This window comes from Panthera tigris, chromosome D2 (genome assembly GCF_018350195.1).
Source record: "Panthera tigris isolate Pti1 chromosome D2, P.tigris_Pti1_mat1.1, whole genome shotgun sequence".
NCBI lineage: Eukaryota > Metazoa > Chordata > Mammalia > Carnivora > Felidae > Panthera > Panthera tigris.
Window position 1 is genome coordinate 13511152 of NC_056670.1, and position 17766 is coordinate 13528917.

General features: G+C 49.1%; 1 long non-coding RNA gene across 1 annotated transcript; it reads left to right on the plus strand.

The window, feature by feature from the left end:
- The first annotated feature begins 10374 nt into the window (after positions 1–10374).
- On the plus strand, positions 10375–12482 carry LOC102950903. The gene is made up of 4 exons (XR_001510747.2): positions 10375–10460; positions 10743–10942; positions 11084–11121; positions 12285–12482. It is a non-coding gene; the product is annotated as an uncharacterized LOC102950903 (long non-coding RNA).
- Positions 12483–17766: the final 5284 nt, after the last annotated feature.

Below are 17766 nucleotides of genomic sequence, written 5' to 3' on the forward strand. Positions count from 1 at the left end.
TAATTCCCCAAATGGAACTAAGTGATAGTCCCAGCCTCATGGGGTTGTGTAAAGGCGGAAGAGGGCGTTGCGTGGAAAGTTATCGACTACAGTGCCTGGTGCCCACCGTGGTCTCAGGCAAGGCCAGTTCTTTTCCTGAGGAGGGTCACGTGATACCCGACCAACAGATTTTCACATCGGCTGGGGCGGGGACATTGGAGCCTCTGGTGTGGGCTTGTCTGTAGTGGAGACATTGATCGAAAATCTTGGGAGTGTTATGCAAGAAAAGAAACAGGCAGAAAGAACAGTAGTTCTGGAGCTGAAAGTTTGAATCTCAGACTTCTCTCTTCCTCCCTCAGTGACCTTAGGCAAGGCACTCACAGTTGACCCTTGAACAACACAAGGGTTAGGGGCACTGACCCTCTCGCAGTTGAATATCTGTGTATAATTTTTGACTGCTCCCCAGACTTACTACTGATAGCCTACTGTTGACCGGAAGTCTTACCGATGACACAAACAGTCGATTAGCACATATTTTGTAGACGATATGTATTATATACTGTATTCGTTTTTTAAAAAAAATTTTATTATTTACTTTGACAGAGACAGAACGAGCCGGGTAGGGGCAGAGAGAGAGGGAGAGAGAGAGAATCCCAAGCTGGCTCTGCACCATTAATGTGGAGCCAGATGCGGAGCTCGAACCCACGTACTGTAAGATCATGACCGGAGCTGAGATCAAGAGTTGGACACATAACTGACTGAGCCACCCAGGCACCCCTGCATACTGTTACAACAAAGTAAGCTAGAGAAAAGAAAATGCTATTCAGAAAATCATAAGGAAGAGAAAATACATTTCTAGTTCGGCAGTATAGGAAATCCACGCGTAAGTGGACCCCACATTTCAAACCCTTGTTGTTCAGGGTCAACTGCAGGTTTACTGAGGTTCAGTGTCTTCATTTGAGATGGGAACAATGCCCTTCTCAGAGCGCTGTGGGGAAAACAAATAAGAAGTCTGGCTAATGGGAAATTATGGAACAACAAATATGACCTCTCTTATTTCTTGCAGCAAAGTTGTCACAAGAGCGTCACATTCTCAAATGTCTTCTTTGGTGTTACACAGGGGTTTTACCGTGGGTGCTGATGATTTATTCATTCATTCATCCAACAAATATTTACTGAGTCCCTGCTATGTTCTACATGCTGGGGATCCCGCAGGCAACAAACAAAAGCTCTTGCCCTTATTCATGGCATATTCTAGCGACAGGAGACAGACTGCACACATATGGTAAGCACAAGCTACCTGTACAGGTGATTAATGACAGATTCATTGGGGAGATTCCAAACCTGACTTAACCAAACTTAGGGATCCGGTGACATGGGAAATCCACGGTCTCTATGCCTACTGAGGCTTTTCCTGGTTAGGATGACTTTGTTGTGCCCGCCCTTGGGGATCCTCTAGTCCTGGATGTCTTGTTTGGTCCTTGTCTGCACAGGCTCGGCAGCTCTGTGGGTCCCCACCCTTAGCTTGCTTCCTTTCCAGGTGACGGATATCCCTGGAGCTTTAAAGGAACACCCAGCTTCGCTTGAGAAATAACCCAGGAGACCGAATAGTGCTTCTGGCTGTACAGAGGACATTCCAAAGAGTTCGATTCTTTATCACAGACCGAGGCATCTCCTTCATGTTTCACTCAGTCATCCCTCAAACTTGTCAGATGCTCTCACACTGTGGTGTTTTTGTTAATGAGGTTCCTGCAGGCTGGCACCTCTTAAATCCCCGCCCACTAAATCCTATCCATTCATCCTGGTTCGGCCCAGATGATCCCTCTGTGGCAGAGAATGTGAGCTACTCTGCAAGATCCATTCTCTTCTGATTCTGGTGGTCATAGACACCCTGAGCTTGAGCTGGACTCATGGCAAAAAGTGAAACATTCCGAGCCATCCCTAAAGCGAAGTGCAGCTGTGTGACTCAGAACTGGCTCCTTCCGCCCTTCTTGCTGGCAGGAACGTGAACTTGGTGTCAGGACTTGGTATCTTGGCAGAGCAACAAGTTGGAAGGGGCCTGGGTTCTCAACATGGTGCAACTGTCCCATCAGTCCTGGATAATTGGCGTCCAGCAATAATCTGAGGGAAAACGAAAGTTTCCTCCCTCCCTCCCTTCCTCCCTCTCTCTCACTGTCTTTCTCAAGCTATTGTTATTTTGGTTTTCATTAGAGAATCCAAAAACTGATATCCTAAAAACTCCTCCTGTGCTGTGAAGTTCCCCCAACCTGCCTCTACCTATATATCCCCAAAGTGTGCAATTTTACCTCAGTTAGTGTTGTCCTATGGCCATTTGGGAACCCAGCAATTTGTATGAGCTTCTAGTCCTTGACGACACAAGCCCTCGTAGAGCAGGAACCTATCTTATTAAATGTGTACCCCCCCTAATAACGAGCACAATGCTTTGCTTTTATTCTTCATGTATTTAATGAATGTATGCTCCTTGAATTTTTTGGTGAATGAAGAATGATTCCCTGCCTCTCCTGGACTAAACTCTCTCTTTCTAAAGCATCTTTGCCCGGTACAAATACAAGGCAAGCCACATATGTAATTTTGAATTTTTTAGTTGCCACATTTAAAAAAAAACGCAAAAGGAAACTGGTGAAATTAATTTTAGGTGTTTGTTTCATTGAGCCCTACATACTCAAATGTTGTCATTTTTGTAAGTAATCGATACAAAAATTATTACTGAGAATGTTTTACATTCTTTTTCTCATACTAAGTCTTTGGAATCTGGTATGTGTATTTTACACTTTTAGCTCATCTCAATTCAAACCAGCCACCGTTCAAGTGCTCAGTGGCCACCAGTGGTGAGTGGCTATTGTACCAGGCAGCGTAGCTCTAGGGGACCCCGAGCCAGCCCTGAAAGGGTGGGGAGGATTTGGATGGGCTGGAAGGGCATGGAGGAAATGCCGTGAGGCAGAAACAAGGAGTCTTTTTCTAGACGTTTCATGGAACTTACTTGGCATGGGGCTCTGCAATATATGGGGTACTCCAGTGACTCTTAGGAACTGTTGAGTGACTTTGATGTAGAAAGATTCATGTGGGAAGAGACAGAACCACTGACAAAACTAAAGAAGAAATGGAATCAGGAGAGAAGGGTGTCTGAGCGGAGCTCTGGGGGTCATTGAAGCCAAACTCAGGGCATATCTAACGATATAATGAATAGGGACACAGCCTTGGCTGAGAGACATGGTGTGGGGCTGGGTTTTTCACCGTTGCTGCCTAAGTGACCCTAGATGAGCCATTTCAACTCTCTGAGCCTCAGTTTCCTCAGGAAGCCCATCTGGAAGCAGCACTCTGGTGGGAACAGAGCAGTCTCTTCAAAGGAGCCAAATTCCCAATGGCATGATAAGGAGAAGCTCACTGGACCAGCTCTGACAACTCTAGGGTCACTGGACAAGGCGGACTCCACAGATGCCCCAAAGGAAGGAGTTTTTCCTTGGGCTATTGAAGCAACGGGTGGTTTCCATCCAAGGAAGGACTGACTTTGCAAAAAGTGGAAACTCAGAGGTTGAACAAGGGAAGGGGCAGCCACCACAGAGTGGGGTGGGCACAGGCAGTTGTGGTACACGGAAGGCAGGAGAGAGACAATGCCTTTCTCTTTTCTCATGGAAGTCCCTTCATGGAGCTCTGGGGTCTACCAGGGATTCTGAGTAGATGGGGCACTAAATGCCTCTGCAACCCAGACTGGGCTATACAAGGGAGAAATGGGGAATCATGACTGTCCTATGGATCATTTGAGGGGGAATCAGGAAAAGTCCCCAAGAACCCCTTTAAAGTCTCAGCTTTCCAGTATCTCAGACCCAAGTGCTATTTTGGCCGAAATGTATCCAGGTAATGGCTACAGTTTTCTACATAACTTTCCATACTGGTCATAAAGGACTTAGACCATTCCCACCAAGGGCATTGTGGGAGAAGGCTGTGTGTGCTAAGGGCTGATTTGGAGTTGCTTTCAGGAGGGGAAACAGGTCCAGTGTCCCAAAGCTCAAGGTTCCAATCACCGGAACATATGGATGTCCAGGGAACAATGGGACTTGCGGTCAAGGTGGTGGTCCGGGAAATTTGAGTGTTGGATCCACCAGAGAATCTTAGAAACTTATGACTTCGTACTTGGGAAGCTGCCAGTGTTTCTGGAAATGGCTGTGCTTTGGGGTGAGAGCAGCTGAGGAAATAAAAGCGTTAGGTCCAGGACCAACAGCCTGACACAAAATCACCGAGCCAATGCTGTGAGTAAGGGGTTGGCCAACCCCAAGGCCAAGTGTATCTTTGATGGAAAACGAATTCTCAAGGAGGAAGCCTATAATTGGATGAAGTCCTTGTCTCCCTAGCTTGTGGAAACAGCCAGACTTTCCCCCCTTGTTTTCCACATGGAATGTGAGTTCTCTAAGATCTGGCCTGGGCCACATGGGCTTCAACATTTCCTCATGGTGATGCCTTCCTCGGACAGCCCCATCTCGGGTGGAGGGGAAAATGTTTCTGCTGTGGCGTCTGGGGAAGCACTTGTTACAATCAAGGTGCTCAACCAAGGTTTGTGAGAAGGATGCATTCATGATGTTCGCCTCTGAACCATTAAGGTTAAGTGACACTTGGCACCTCCTATGTGTTCTTTCTGACTTCGTTCCTCACGCCTGGTGGCCCAGGGGGAGCTGGGAGCCTGCCTTTCATGCCAGAGTCTTAGTAATGCTTTGCTCCTCTTATCTTCCAATAAACCTGATGAACACGTTCATTCTAGAACGTTAGAGATTTAACGTTTCACAGGCACACTGAGTGGCCCGCACTGACAGTTGAGAGCTAAACCAGCCGGGTACGGATCAGGATTGAGGCCACGGCCAAATCACTTCACCTGTCCGAGCTTTCACTCTCTTATCTGAAAAACAGGGATGCTGATCATTTTTATAGCTACTTCCCAGCGTCCGTAGAGTTCAACGAGATGAAGAAAATGCTCTTGGCGGTAGGTACACAGCAGCCACACCAGTGATGGGTTCGCCGGGCAAGAGTCGGAAACGTACAGGCATGGTTTTCTCTTTTGCCTTTCAAGTACATAACCTTTATGTCAATTGGCTGGCGCTGGAGAAGAGGCATCATAGGGGAGATTGGGATTCGTCACGGGAAAACCCTCCACCATCCATTTTAGTGACGTCGCTTCAAAACAGGGAGCTGATTGGACAGCTTTCATAAATACAGGGGTAGAGCTTTGATTTTAAGCTGCGACGAGAACGAACACCAATGACACAGCCAAGCGCAGCGGGGAACTGGAGGGGAGCAGTGGTAGGGCCATCTTCCGCTGGTTGCAAGCAAGACGGGGTGCATTATCTGAAGGGACTTTAAGACTGAGAATAAAATAAAGCCAAAAGTGAGTCTACTTTTTATGGTCGCCGTATAGGAGCAATTGTATTTTATTTTGAAAGTTTATTTATTTTGAGAAAGAGAGAGAGAGTGTGAGAGAGCACAAGTCGGGGAGGGGAGAGAGAGAGAGAGGGAAAAAGAGAGAGAGAGAATCCCAAGCAGGCTCCGCGCTGTCAGCACAGAGCCCAACACAGGGCTTGATCTCACGAACTGTGAGATCATGACCTGAGCCGAAATCAAGAGTCAGACACATAACTGACTGGGCCACCCAGGCACCGTGTGGGCAATTTCAAACAGTATCTGATAAAATATCCCTCCCTGCAAAAATATGTTGTTATTCTAAGTTCTCAACAGTTGGCACAATGGCTGTTGAGTTTTAATAAAATATATATAGACTTTTTGGCATATTTTTATTACCTATCCTTTCCTAAACGTTGTATTCTCTGTGAAAGGTCACTTGGGGAACTCCCAGTAGGCAGTTGGGCCCCCCGCCCACTGAACACATGCTTACCCAGCCACACGGTTTATTTCGGGAGTACATTCATCATAATGGTCTGGAAGTATCCAAGCTCACTTAGGGTGCTGTCCCTGTCTCCAATAGCCCCCCACCGAGGTGTGACATATTCCTCTTTTTAAAAATAGTATATCAATTTAGCGGAATATGATCAACAAGAATAAGGCAGATCTATATATAACGATACAAAAATAACCTCCAATATGCAGCGTTCAGCGAAATAAGCACTATACAGAACACTGAAAAATATTTGAAAAAGTGACATGTATGTACGTATGTATGTTTTATACATGAATAGAATCTCCCAAAGGACAAATAAGAAATGCTAGATTCAGAAAGAACGGTAGGGGCCGCTGGGTGGCTCGATCGGTTAAGCTCCTGACTCTTGATCTTAGCTCAGGTCTTGATCGCAGTGTCCTGAGTTCAAGCCCCACGTTGGGCTCCATGCTGGGCATGGAATCTACTCCCAGTGTGGAGCGTACTTAAAACAAAACAAAACAACAACAACAACAACAACAAAACAAGATGAATGGTAGTACAGTGATCTTAAAGACAAAGACACGTACTTGAGCTGCCTCAATTCTGTCATCCGCGTGACTGCTTGGCGATTTCGTGTATGTTAAGAATTTAGCCCAGCCGAGGCTGAGGGTGAAGGGGAAGGTGTAACATTTTTAGTTGGTAGTGTAAATATCAGTTCATACATGAAATGTTTCGCAGAGCCCAAGCGCTGTTTTTCACACTGGCATTCATTTCTCTTTCTCAATTCTTAATGGTTCATTTTAAAGCTAACGAACTCATCAAGAGGGTAATGGCTATTACCGATTATTATGTGATTCTTAGATGAATAACTTGGCCACATAGAGAGGGGAGTTTTAAAAACTGATTTGCTCTGGGTGTCTGATCCACTGCATGCCTGACATAAAAATGCTTTTCAGGCATTATTTTTGTCTTACCCTCTCAAGGTTTTCTCAGAAGCGCAATTTTTTTTATTTTTTTTATTTTTTTTTATTTTTTATTTATTTATTTATTTTTTATTTTTTAATATATGAAATTTACTGTCAAATTGGTTTCCATACAACACCCAGTGCTCATCCCAAAAGGTGCCCTCCTCAATACCCATCACCCACCCTGCCCTCCCTCCCACCCCCCATCAACCCTCAGTTTGTTCTCAGTTTTTAACAGTCTCTTATGCTTTGGCTCTCTCCCACTCTAACCTCTTTTTTTTTTTTTTTCCTTCCCCTCCCCCATGGATTTCTGTTACGTTTCTCAGGATCCACATAAGAGTGAAACCATATGGTATCTGTCTTTCTCTGTATGGCTTATTTCACTTAGCATAACACTCTCCAGTTCCATCCATGTTGCTACAAAAGGCCATATTTCATTTTTTCTCATTGCCACGTAGTATTCCATTGTGTATATAAACCACAATTTCTTTATCCATTCATCAGTTGATGGACATTTAGGCTCTTTCCATAATTTGGCCATTGTTGAGAGTGCTGCTATAAACATTGGGGTACAAGTGCCCCTATGCATCAGTACTCCTGTATCCCTTGGATAAATTCCTAGCAGTGCTATTGCTGGGTCATAGGGTAGGTCTATTTTTAATTTTCTGAGGAACCTCCACACTGCTTTCCAGAGCGGCTGCACCAATTTGCATTCCCACCAACAGTGCAAGAGGGTTCCTGTTTCTCCACATCCTCTCCAGCATCTATAGTCCCCTGATTTCTTCATTTTGGCCACTCTGACTGGCGTGAGGTGGTATCTGAGTGTGGTTTTGATTTGTATTTCCCTGATAAGGAGCGACGTTGAACATCTTTTCATGTGCCTGTTGGCCATCCGGATGTCTTCTTTAGAGAAGTGTCTATTCATGTTTTCTGCCCATTTCAGAAGCGCAATTTAATCAACACTTGTAATCGGTCACCTTTGGGGCCACTCCGGAGGCTTGCTATGAATTTAGGAGCACCTACTTTCTGGGGCTCTCCAGGCAGAGTCTCAGGATGGCACAGCCACCAACAAGGGCGCCCCCGTTCTTTCGGTCGAGGGAGAATTGGCAGAGCTCAGCAGAGAATCTGAGAATGTGCAGGAGCTCATTTGGGCTGGGCAAAGAGGAGGCCCGGAATAAAGCCTCTCACGGCCTCTCTTATGCTTTTCTACCACGGATCCTGTTTTCCTACAAAGGACAGGGCTGTGCTTGGCCATGCACTTGCCCAAGAAGGCAGTGCCTCCTCACATAATTCCTGGTGGGTCCTTCCTAATCCCCTCCCCTGGTGAGCCTTGCATCCTAGAATTACAAAGGACCTCTCTCCATTGACTTTTTGGGACTTCATGATGGACTGAGGCATGTCAAACGGGTTTCGGCTGTGCCAATACAGTGCGACTCCCCCCGGCCCCCCTGCCGCGCTGGCCTTCTTCGGGGGTCAGGAAGGAGCATGTGTAACCAAAGATCCCCAGCTGATCATTTTCTGCTTTGAGCAACAGCCTCCCATCTACCCCCGGGGGTGCCCACACAAATACGATTTCGTATGTGTGCCCTTTTGTGCAAGATCTTGGGAAGCACGGCTTTGGGGGCAAAGACAGTGCCATTCTTGGCCGTTTGGGAGAAATGCATCTGTTTTGTGCAGATAAGAAAACAGTGGTTTGGCGTGTTTCATTGCCTGGTGAAATTACCCGGTGGTTCCGTCGCTTCCAGATCAATCTGAGTGTGAGCCATCGGCAACCCGTGCACAGCGTGTGGCCGGCTGAAAATGCATCATCTCTCGACGTGAAGCTCAGCTATTTTTCTCCAGCTTGGGTTGTTGTGTTGTTTTCTGCTTCCGCCTACAGCCTCTTCACGTCCTCTTGGGGACGTGCTCGGTGACATAGCACAGCTGCACACGCGGCCGTTCTTTTTCTTCCCGAAATGAGGGGAAGGCTCTGTGGCTCCAGTGCCCTGTGATGCAGGCCGTCTAAGAGATGTCACAGTACGACGGTCGGGACCCCCGTTTCGGCAGAGGTGGCACCACCCGTGCCTGAGGGTGATGGTGACAGCTTACAGTAGGTGTCCGATTGTGACACATGGGTGAAATGGAAGTCACAATTCCTTTCGGGGGGATTTACAAGCTGTCGATCGAACCATCCGGGATTCATTCACATTCTGCTGAGGTTTTGTGTTCTCTTCCTACGGGTAATGAATGAGGTGCGGGCAGCATAGAGGGGTCGAAGCCAGAGCACAATCCGTGGTCGGTAAAGTGCGTTCGGTCAACAAATATTTACGGGAGATCTCTGTGTCGGGCACTGAGCCGTGTGCTGGGGTGCTTTACTCGGCAAGATGGTGAGAAAAGTTATTGTAAAGGCCCAAAGAAATTCTTATGAACAAAAGCTGGAGGTGTTTTGAAGTTACTTAGAGGTGGTTATTTGAAGGAGAACGTGTAAGGCGTACCTGGGTGGCTCAGTCGGTTAAGCGTCTGACTTCAGCTGATGTCATGATCTCACAGTTTGTGGGTTTGAGCCTCGAGTCAGGCTCTGTGCTGACAGCTCAGGGCCTGGAGCCTACTTCACATTCTGTGTCTCCCTCTCTCTCTGCCCCTCCCCTGATCACGCTCTGTCTCTCTCTCTCAAAAATGAATAAACATTGGGTCGCCTGAGTGGCTCAGTCGGTTGAGCATCCGACTTCAGCTCAGGTCACGATCTCGTGGTCCGTGAGTTCGAGCCCCGCGTCGGGCTCTGGGCTGATGGCTCAGAGCCTGGAGCCTGCTTCCGATTCTGTGTCTCTCTCTCTCTCTCTCTGCTCCTCCCCCGTTCATGCTCTGTCTCTCTCTGTCTCAAAAATAAATAAACGTTAAAAAAAATTTTTTTTAAATGAATAAACATTAAAATTTTTTTTAAAAATAAAGGAAAATGTATAATGGCGTCTGTCTTCCGTGTTTGTAAATGCGTGTGGCCGAATCCTCTCCAGACTTGTGGGCTTGACTCTGGGCGTTAGCAGAGCTCCGAACAGGTACAATTGGGGACCATCGTGTGTCCCAGTATTTAGGAATATAAATCAGCCTACCAACGGTTAAATAAAATATGCTCTGTCTTCTTACTTTTTTTTTTTTTAATCTTTATTTATTTTTGAGAGAGAGAGAGAGTGCACACTCGCGTGAGCAGGGGAGGGGCAGGGGGAGGGTATAGAGGATTCAAAGTAGGCTCTGTGCTGACAGCATGGAACCGGCTTGGGATTCTCTCTCTCCCCCTCTCTGCCCCTTACCTGTGCTCGCTCGCTCTCTCTCTCAAAATAAATATAAATAAACTTAAAAAAAAAAAAACCCACACGTTCGTAAGGACAACTGAAAAACGTGTAAAGCTGTGATTTGTACATGACCAAAGTTTGGCAGCTGTCCCAAAGCGGCTGCATTAACTATTACTACACGTGCTTAAATGTTCCTTTGTTCTGTTTGAATGACTAACAAAATGAAGGCGCATAATTTGTAATTATTTCATGTTTATTTCCTTAAATTTTTGTCTTCAGCTCAGCATGGTCACGAATCCTGTCATTGTTGCAAATGTGTTCACATAAGTTTGTTCTGTCGACGGCAGTGAGCTCAAGGATTTAAAAAATGTAAGTGTATTTAAAATATGCAACACGTGGGTGTAGTTCATAAAAAGTGTGAAGTACATGTAAAAATATCAAAATTAATTTTTCATATGTATTTTCAAAGAAAGTTACTTTTTCCTATAAAATATAAAAATTAAAACGGGAAGGGGAGAAACACAGATTATAATTAATAAATGTGGAAAATGGTACGACAAAATTATTTAAAGAAAACTGAATTTTAAGTTTAATTTTCTAAAAGCTGAAATCTGATTAAATATTCATGCCGATCATGCTTCGTATTGCTAGCTTCCGACTCTCACCCAGTGGCTAACAGAAGGGATCCGTATCACGCATCACACATGGACTGTTTAGACCCACACAGACACGGGGTTGAGGGTGACAGGAATTGTGAGGCGCGTCATCACGTTTCTCAGCTGCCATGTTGGTGCAAATATCGTGGTAATTCCCCAGTAGCGACAGGACCAGGAGTTGAAGCCAGGAAATGGGTGAGTAGTTCTCCTGGGAAGTGGAGGGTCGGAGGGGAAAGAGCTGACCGGTTAATTTGCTTGTGTTTTCTCTCCCCTGCATGCGTCTGCCGGTCACATCCTCCCTGCGCTCTGGAATACCATCTTGCCTTGTCTCTGCAGCCACAGTACGACCCACAGACCTTCAAGTCTTGCAGACGGTGAGTTTTTCTTTTTTCCCAAAGACATAGGACACAAGATACAGAGAAGCCATGGAGAAGCTGTTGCCTGGGGCCCGAGCTGTGTTGGGCACAGGAGTGGACATTAGGGTGATGAGTGAGGCTTTGCCAGCCCTGAGCACTGGATCCCCAGTGGCTGGGGGGGCCGTGTGAACATTAGCGACATTTTTGCTCTTGTGAGTGTGGGGCTGTCTAAGCCTTGGGTCTCAGGACAGGATCTTAACCCCCTCAGTCTACCGGGAATGTCAACAGCACTCAAACACAGCAAGATCCCAGAAAGGGTTTCCTACTTGGCTGGTGGCTCTTCTTACCCTCTGGTGGCTCTGCCCTGCTCACTTCTGGGGGGTGGGAGGTTCTGGACAGGGCACTTTCTGGAGGCCTGGCCTGCTTCATGGCTCATTTCTATCCTGGTTGCTTCCTGGAGCAGTGTGGCATTAGAGTTGAAGTCAAAGTTGTACAGTCGGCCGGGAATAAAAGTATCCTTTGTGGTTTGCATGAAGTTGCATGATGGGTAGGCCTTGGACAGAGGCACACTTTCTTTCTGGGATGCTTCTGCCCTGCTATCGCAAGGCTGGGCTGCACCCTGCGGGCTTCCTGAATGCAGCAGGGTATCTGCTCTCACCCCGCGTTAGACTCTCATCCCCAGGTTAGCCTAGCTCCAGCCAGTAGTGGGAAGGGGGGTGCTCTGTGCCGATTCCCGACCGTGCTTCTGTGGTGGAATTCACAGGCATGGTTACGGTTCTGTGTTGTCATCTCTGTAGTTGTTGGTTGCAAAGCTGAACCGGAATATTCTGTGTGCAAGCAAAAAATAAATATTGTATTTCAATATTATGTTCCACTGAAATACAGGGAGATAATCGCGAGACTCCAGTCAGGGCTGTTGGTATTTATCGGGTGCTTTACTGTAGCCGTAGGTCCGGCAGGGCAGACAGGCTGGACACGAAGGGTTAACCAGCCAGCTGGGCACTACAGTGAGAAGGTGACAGGCCAGACATTTTTAAACCATTAGGGCCTCTTTTCACACTCAGAAACCCGCTCCGTGGGTGGGTCTTCATCCAGACTGTGTCTGAGGCACGGCTGACCTGGCTTTCACCTTCTGTGCCCTTAACCCGGCTTCCCATTTGCTGTATCTTCATTCCCCCCAGATCCTGAGCTCTATCCACCTGATAACTTCACCTGGACTCCGGATTCCTTCTCCTGGCTGATGATGGTTGTCCTGGGAGCTTCCCTGCCTCCCTCAATCCCCGAGAATACAAAGCAAAAGATATGGAGAAGGGGTTTGAAATTCTCGTTCCTGAGGGTCTGACAGGTTGAGACAGACATTCCCACCTAGAGAGAGAGCATATGGGCAAAGTTAAAAAAAAAAAAAAAAAGGTGAATGCAGGGGCGCCTGGGAGACTCAGTCAGTTGAGCGTCCAACTCTTGGTTTCAGTTCAGGTCATGATCCCAGGGTTGTGGGATCGAGCCCTGTGTCGGCCTCTGCACCGACAGTATGGAGTCTATTTGAGATTCTTTCTCTCTCTGCTCCTTTCCCGCTCTTTCTCTCTCTCTCTCTCTCTCTCTGTCTCTAAAGTAAGAAAAAGAAAAGAAAAGAAAGAAATAACGAAGGCGGGAGTAGATGGCAAGGCCCACACAACATTTCTGGTGGGTGTCCGTGTAACAGAGGCTTACCAGGGACAGCCATGATGCTCTCAGGTCAGGACGCCATGACCAGCCTTGCCGGGCCCCGCTGGCCCCAGTCCCTCCAATCACCTGGCAGCCTCACACTTTGAGAAGGTCCCAAGGCTCTCACGATGAAAACGTGTGACCGTAACAACTCCTGCGATTCATGTGTCTCCTCCGTAAACTGAGCTCTGTGCCTGGTGACATTAGGTGCGTCTAACGCCACACTGAGAATAGATTAAGTCGAACGGTCGTGCGGTCCTTTGCAAGGATACCCCGTTTCTGTGGTGTCGCAGATGTTTTGGTTGGGTCTCATTTTTAAGCGGCCTTAGCCAAAAACATCTTCTTGCGGAACAGCCGACTCACTTCAGTATTTCACTTTGGACAGTTGCTTGACTTCGTGTAGCACCCCGTGCCGGAGCCCGGTCTCCCCAGGCTTGCTTCCCTTCCGTTAGCGTCAGCGGGAGCCTCGGCAGGCAGATTGACGCCAAGGGAAGGTGGACCCCGACGGCTGCACTGTGGGGGCAGCGAGCCTCGCAGAGCAGAAAGCTGGCGCACGGGGAGAGTCGTCAATGGTGCCTTGCGAGCCATATGCCGCCTTAGATTGTATTTACATTGAGACACACAACAGCTTGTTATCAAACAAGGCAAGACACAATACTCAGCGGTAGGAGACCGCAGCCGCAGTGAGCCTCAGAGTCTGCTTCCCCCACCTGCTGTTGCCTGGGCGTTTAAGCTGGCAGAAATCCTGATCAGGTCAGTGTAGGGAAATGTGACAATGTCTGTGTTGGGCGCCGGTGGACGTTGGGAGGCTCTCCCTACACTCCGAAGCATGGAGGTATTTGCATTTCTGCTGACTGGCTCGATGATTTCTCCAGGAGCTGGTTGATGTCCTCAGGCCTATATGCGGCTGAGACAGTGCAGCGGAAGCTGACTTGGACCCCAGTGGGTGTCTGTGCAGGGCCTGGCCGGCTCCTTTCGGGGGGTCGGTGGGGGAGTGGGCCGCCACCCAGTGGGAACCTGACAACACAATGCACAGTTGTGTTGGCGCTTGGGGCGCAGGCGTGGTTCTGCATTGTTGCTCCGCCTGGATCAGTGTTTTGTGACTGTGGGGGGCTCTCTCCTGTTACAAGTTCTGCAGAGCTGAGGTCCCCAGCTCAGATTCCACCGTGGCCCAGGGGAGAGAGAGGAAAGCCCTCTCTCGGCTGGAAGGCAGACAGGGAGAGGACATAAAGAGGGAGTCCCTTTGCCTGTGGCCTGGCCTCACCGACCTGCAATCCACACGGATTCGGTAAGAGCTCCCATCTCACTAAACTCCCACTGGCAGGAAGGTGTCGGGATGTTCTCGCATGTTAGGGGAGAACCTTTTGGGGGAAGAGGTGACGTTGGAAATTCAGGCTAGAGACTCCATAGAGAGCTTTTCTGGCATTCCTTAATGGGAGGAGTCTCATGTTTAGGCTGGTTTTCCCTGGGAACCAAAGAACCTGGCCGAAGTCTGATGAGTTTAATGCAGTTATCTAATGAAGGAGCCAGACTCCAGGGATTTTTAGGACCCACTTTGCCCCTGAGATCCTGCGTGTCAGTCAGGGGGTGAGTGCAAGCTCTGTCTTCTTGGACACCTGAGTTTAAGTCCCATCTGCCAGTTTTTTTTGCTTGCTGTGCGGCCTGGGGCAAGTCACTTAACCTCTCTGCACCTCCGTCTCCTTAGCCCTAAAACGGACAGTTGGTACGAGAAGTCGTGGGGTTCACAGTAGATGCTCAGTAAATGGTGGTTGTGCTCCCTCCCTCTCCTTCTCTGAGTTGGCAAAGGCACATGGGCAACACGGTCCCTTCTTCTCTCAAGTGCACTCAACCACGGACCCAAGCGTCCTTCCCATCCCAGCAGGAGAGGATCTTCAGAGATAGTTTAATTCAGATGGAAGTCACCGTGTCTCTCCAAGGATAGGTGTTCTCTCTCTACTGGGCCAGCTTAGAGTCCACGTCCTCTGTTGGTGCCCGTGACCCTCACACCCTCCACGGGGGGCTGACTCGTTTGCAGGTGGCCGAGCTGGGTGGTCTATAGGCTTGCCTGGCACACGGCTTTGTCAGGTGCCCATCATCACGCCCGATGCCCCTGCTTGGCATGTAACTTCCTCCCGCCCCCGCCCCCCTCCAGTGCCTGCCCCCGGTTCCCCAGACAGGCAGTGAAAGAAGGTGGAGAGAAAGAGAGTTTCCAGTCTCTCTGACCTCGGTTAAAATCTCCACTCTGCTGGTGGTTAGCTGTGCAACGTTAGGCATGTCCCTGAACTCCCGAGTCCCAGAATCCTAGTCTGCAAAGCAGGATATTAATTCCTTCTTGGCAGGAGTGTTGTAAATATCAAAGGCAGCGAAGTATCTGGCACACGGGAGGCATTTGATAATAATATCCTTGTTATTCAGAGCAACGTTCTCATGCCCTTAAATCATTCTCTTTAAATAATGAGAACAGCGGTTCCCAAAGTGTGGCTCCTGGGACAGCGGCCTCAGCAGCTCCTCTGGGGCTTAGGAGATGTGGATCCCGGGCCCCACCCAGGACTACTGATTCAGAAGCCCTGGGGGCAGCCTCCACAATCTGTTTTCACACAGCCTCCAGGGGATTCCAAATGCACCACGGAGCTGGAGAACCTCTGAATTGGAAATATTTTTCAAAACCTCACCGCTCAAGGTCAATTCTTTTGCTTGTTCCCGGATGTGATTTGGGAGGGTCTCCAAACTCAAGGGCCACGGAGGCTGGTGCAGATACCTGTGGCCTGGGGCTGGGAAAACAGCCTGCCTGAATGCGAGAGAAGGCTCCAGAACCCTTGAGCTGGGCCTCCTCCTGCTCCGACAAGGGCCTTTGATCAGTGTTCCCGACCTGGCTTACTACCACCCGCTCCCGCGGCCAGGAGGGCCGTTCTTTCTTCCCTGGGAGCAGAAGGGTGCAGTGCAGACCCCGTGCTGAGCTGCGCTCCAGCCCACGCGAAGGTACTTCCTCCTTGCAGGGCAGGGGCTGGCCAGGGCCTTGCGGACATCTACGCCCGTGATTACCCAGGTATGCGGTGGCAAGGTACTTCTTGAAGGGACGCTGCCAACGCGGCCAGACCAGCGCTTTGCCTGAGCCCAGACGGTGTTATTAGTACCGTATGGCGGCTCTAATTTTAGGGGAAGCCTGATGCCTTGGTGTTGTCGTATTCTGTCAAGCAGTCTTCCAAAGGATGTGCTCATTTCTTTCATGTGGTTTCTTCGCCCGCTCACCGAATTATTGAATGGGGCCACATCCAAGCAACTAACGCAAATAGCCCTTGACTCCGTTCCATGACCCGCCATGGTTCCTGGGGGCCTCCGAGGTGCCGGGGACCGCGCAAGGGGCCACGAAGCGTTTGGCGTCTGGGACGGCTCCGGTTCTGAGAACAGAGCGTTTCCAACAGCTGCGCAGAGTCTTTCAAGGCCCCAGACCTTCGGTGTCATAAATGGACGTGGCCCCCGTGCGAGCGCTCCACGTTTCACTTCTCTTTGCGGACGTGGTGTGGCCTTGCGGTGAGGCGGATCCGGGTTCGATTCTGGCCCTGCCACTCACCAGCTGTGTGACCTGGGGAAAGTTACTTAACATCTCTGAGCCTCAGTGCCTTTATCTCTCCAGTCGGTCAGAACCCTGGCAGGGCTGTTGGGGATGGGCAAGAGATCTCTAGGAAGGTGCCTTGGAAAAGGCGATCCGTCTCATCCTATGGCAACGTGACTTGGAAGGCACTGTTTCAAAGTCTGAGCGGAAGGAAGAAAGAAGGCTTGTGGAAGTAGAAAGCAGAGGTCCTTCCAGGAATGTCCGGGCTTCCTGTTTCATTGTCCTTCGCCACGTGCCCCTCTGGTGAGTCCCCTAGGGTGCTCCTTCTGGACACCGGCTGAGGGACGTGTGCCCAGAACCGGGCCCTTGAGCCGTGGTCCAGCCTGTCAGCCGACCCATGGGGCTGACTCAGGACGCTGGGGCGCTTGGCTGCCTGTTTTCCTCTTCAAAACATTTGTCTGGAACCACTTGACTGGCTAGCGGAGCAGAGAGTTCGAAGAACTGGTTCTTGACTTTTCACCGCGACCTCATAGTCAGGTCGCCTGAGCCCTGTGGGGAGGACAGAGCTATCCAGAGGAAAGGACAGGTGAGACAATGTCTAGAGAGTTCTACGCAGGAGGAAGGTGCCGGAACAGAGCTGCGCTGTGGGGGCTGGGGGCTCCCACACAGGACTGGCCTGGGGCGGGGGGGCGCTGGGTTATCCCCTGGGGTGCTCAGTGAATCAGGAGTTTTGAATGCAGAGTTAATAATCAGTAAACTCATCCAGACTGGCTGGTTTCAACTAGGAAGCAGAACAGGAACATACACGTGTAAAACCTTTTGGATTCTTTTCAGCACGCGGACAGTTTTTAAAACTTTCGTGGACGCTTTCTAGGCATGATTTTTATTGTGGTAAAATACACTTAACAGCAGATGTACCATTTGAACCATTTTCTAAAAAGCTTTTTTTTTTTAAACATTTATTTTTGAGAGACAGAGAGCGAGCGGGGGAGGGGCAGACAGGGAGGGAGACACAGAATCCGCAGCAGGGTCAGGCTCCGAGCTGTCAGCACAGGGCCCGACACGGGGCTCGAACCCACAACCCGTGAGATCGTGACTTGAGCCGAAGTTGGACGCTTAACCAACTAGGCCTCCCGGGAGCCCCTTATTTGAACCATTTTGAGGTGTGCAGTTCAGTGGCCTCAGGGGCATTCATATTGCTGTGCTATCACCCACTCCATCTCCAGAACTTTCTCATCTTCCCAAACTGAAAACTCTGCCCCCATGAACTACTGACCCCCCCGCCCCCCTCCTCCCAACCCCTGGTAAGCACCATTTACTCCACTGAAACTTCTGTAGAAACCAAAGGAGGCTTCTAGAAGATAATAGAAGGTGCTTCAAATATCCACTTCCTTCAATAGTATATTTAA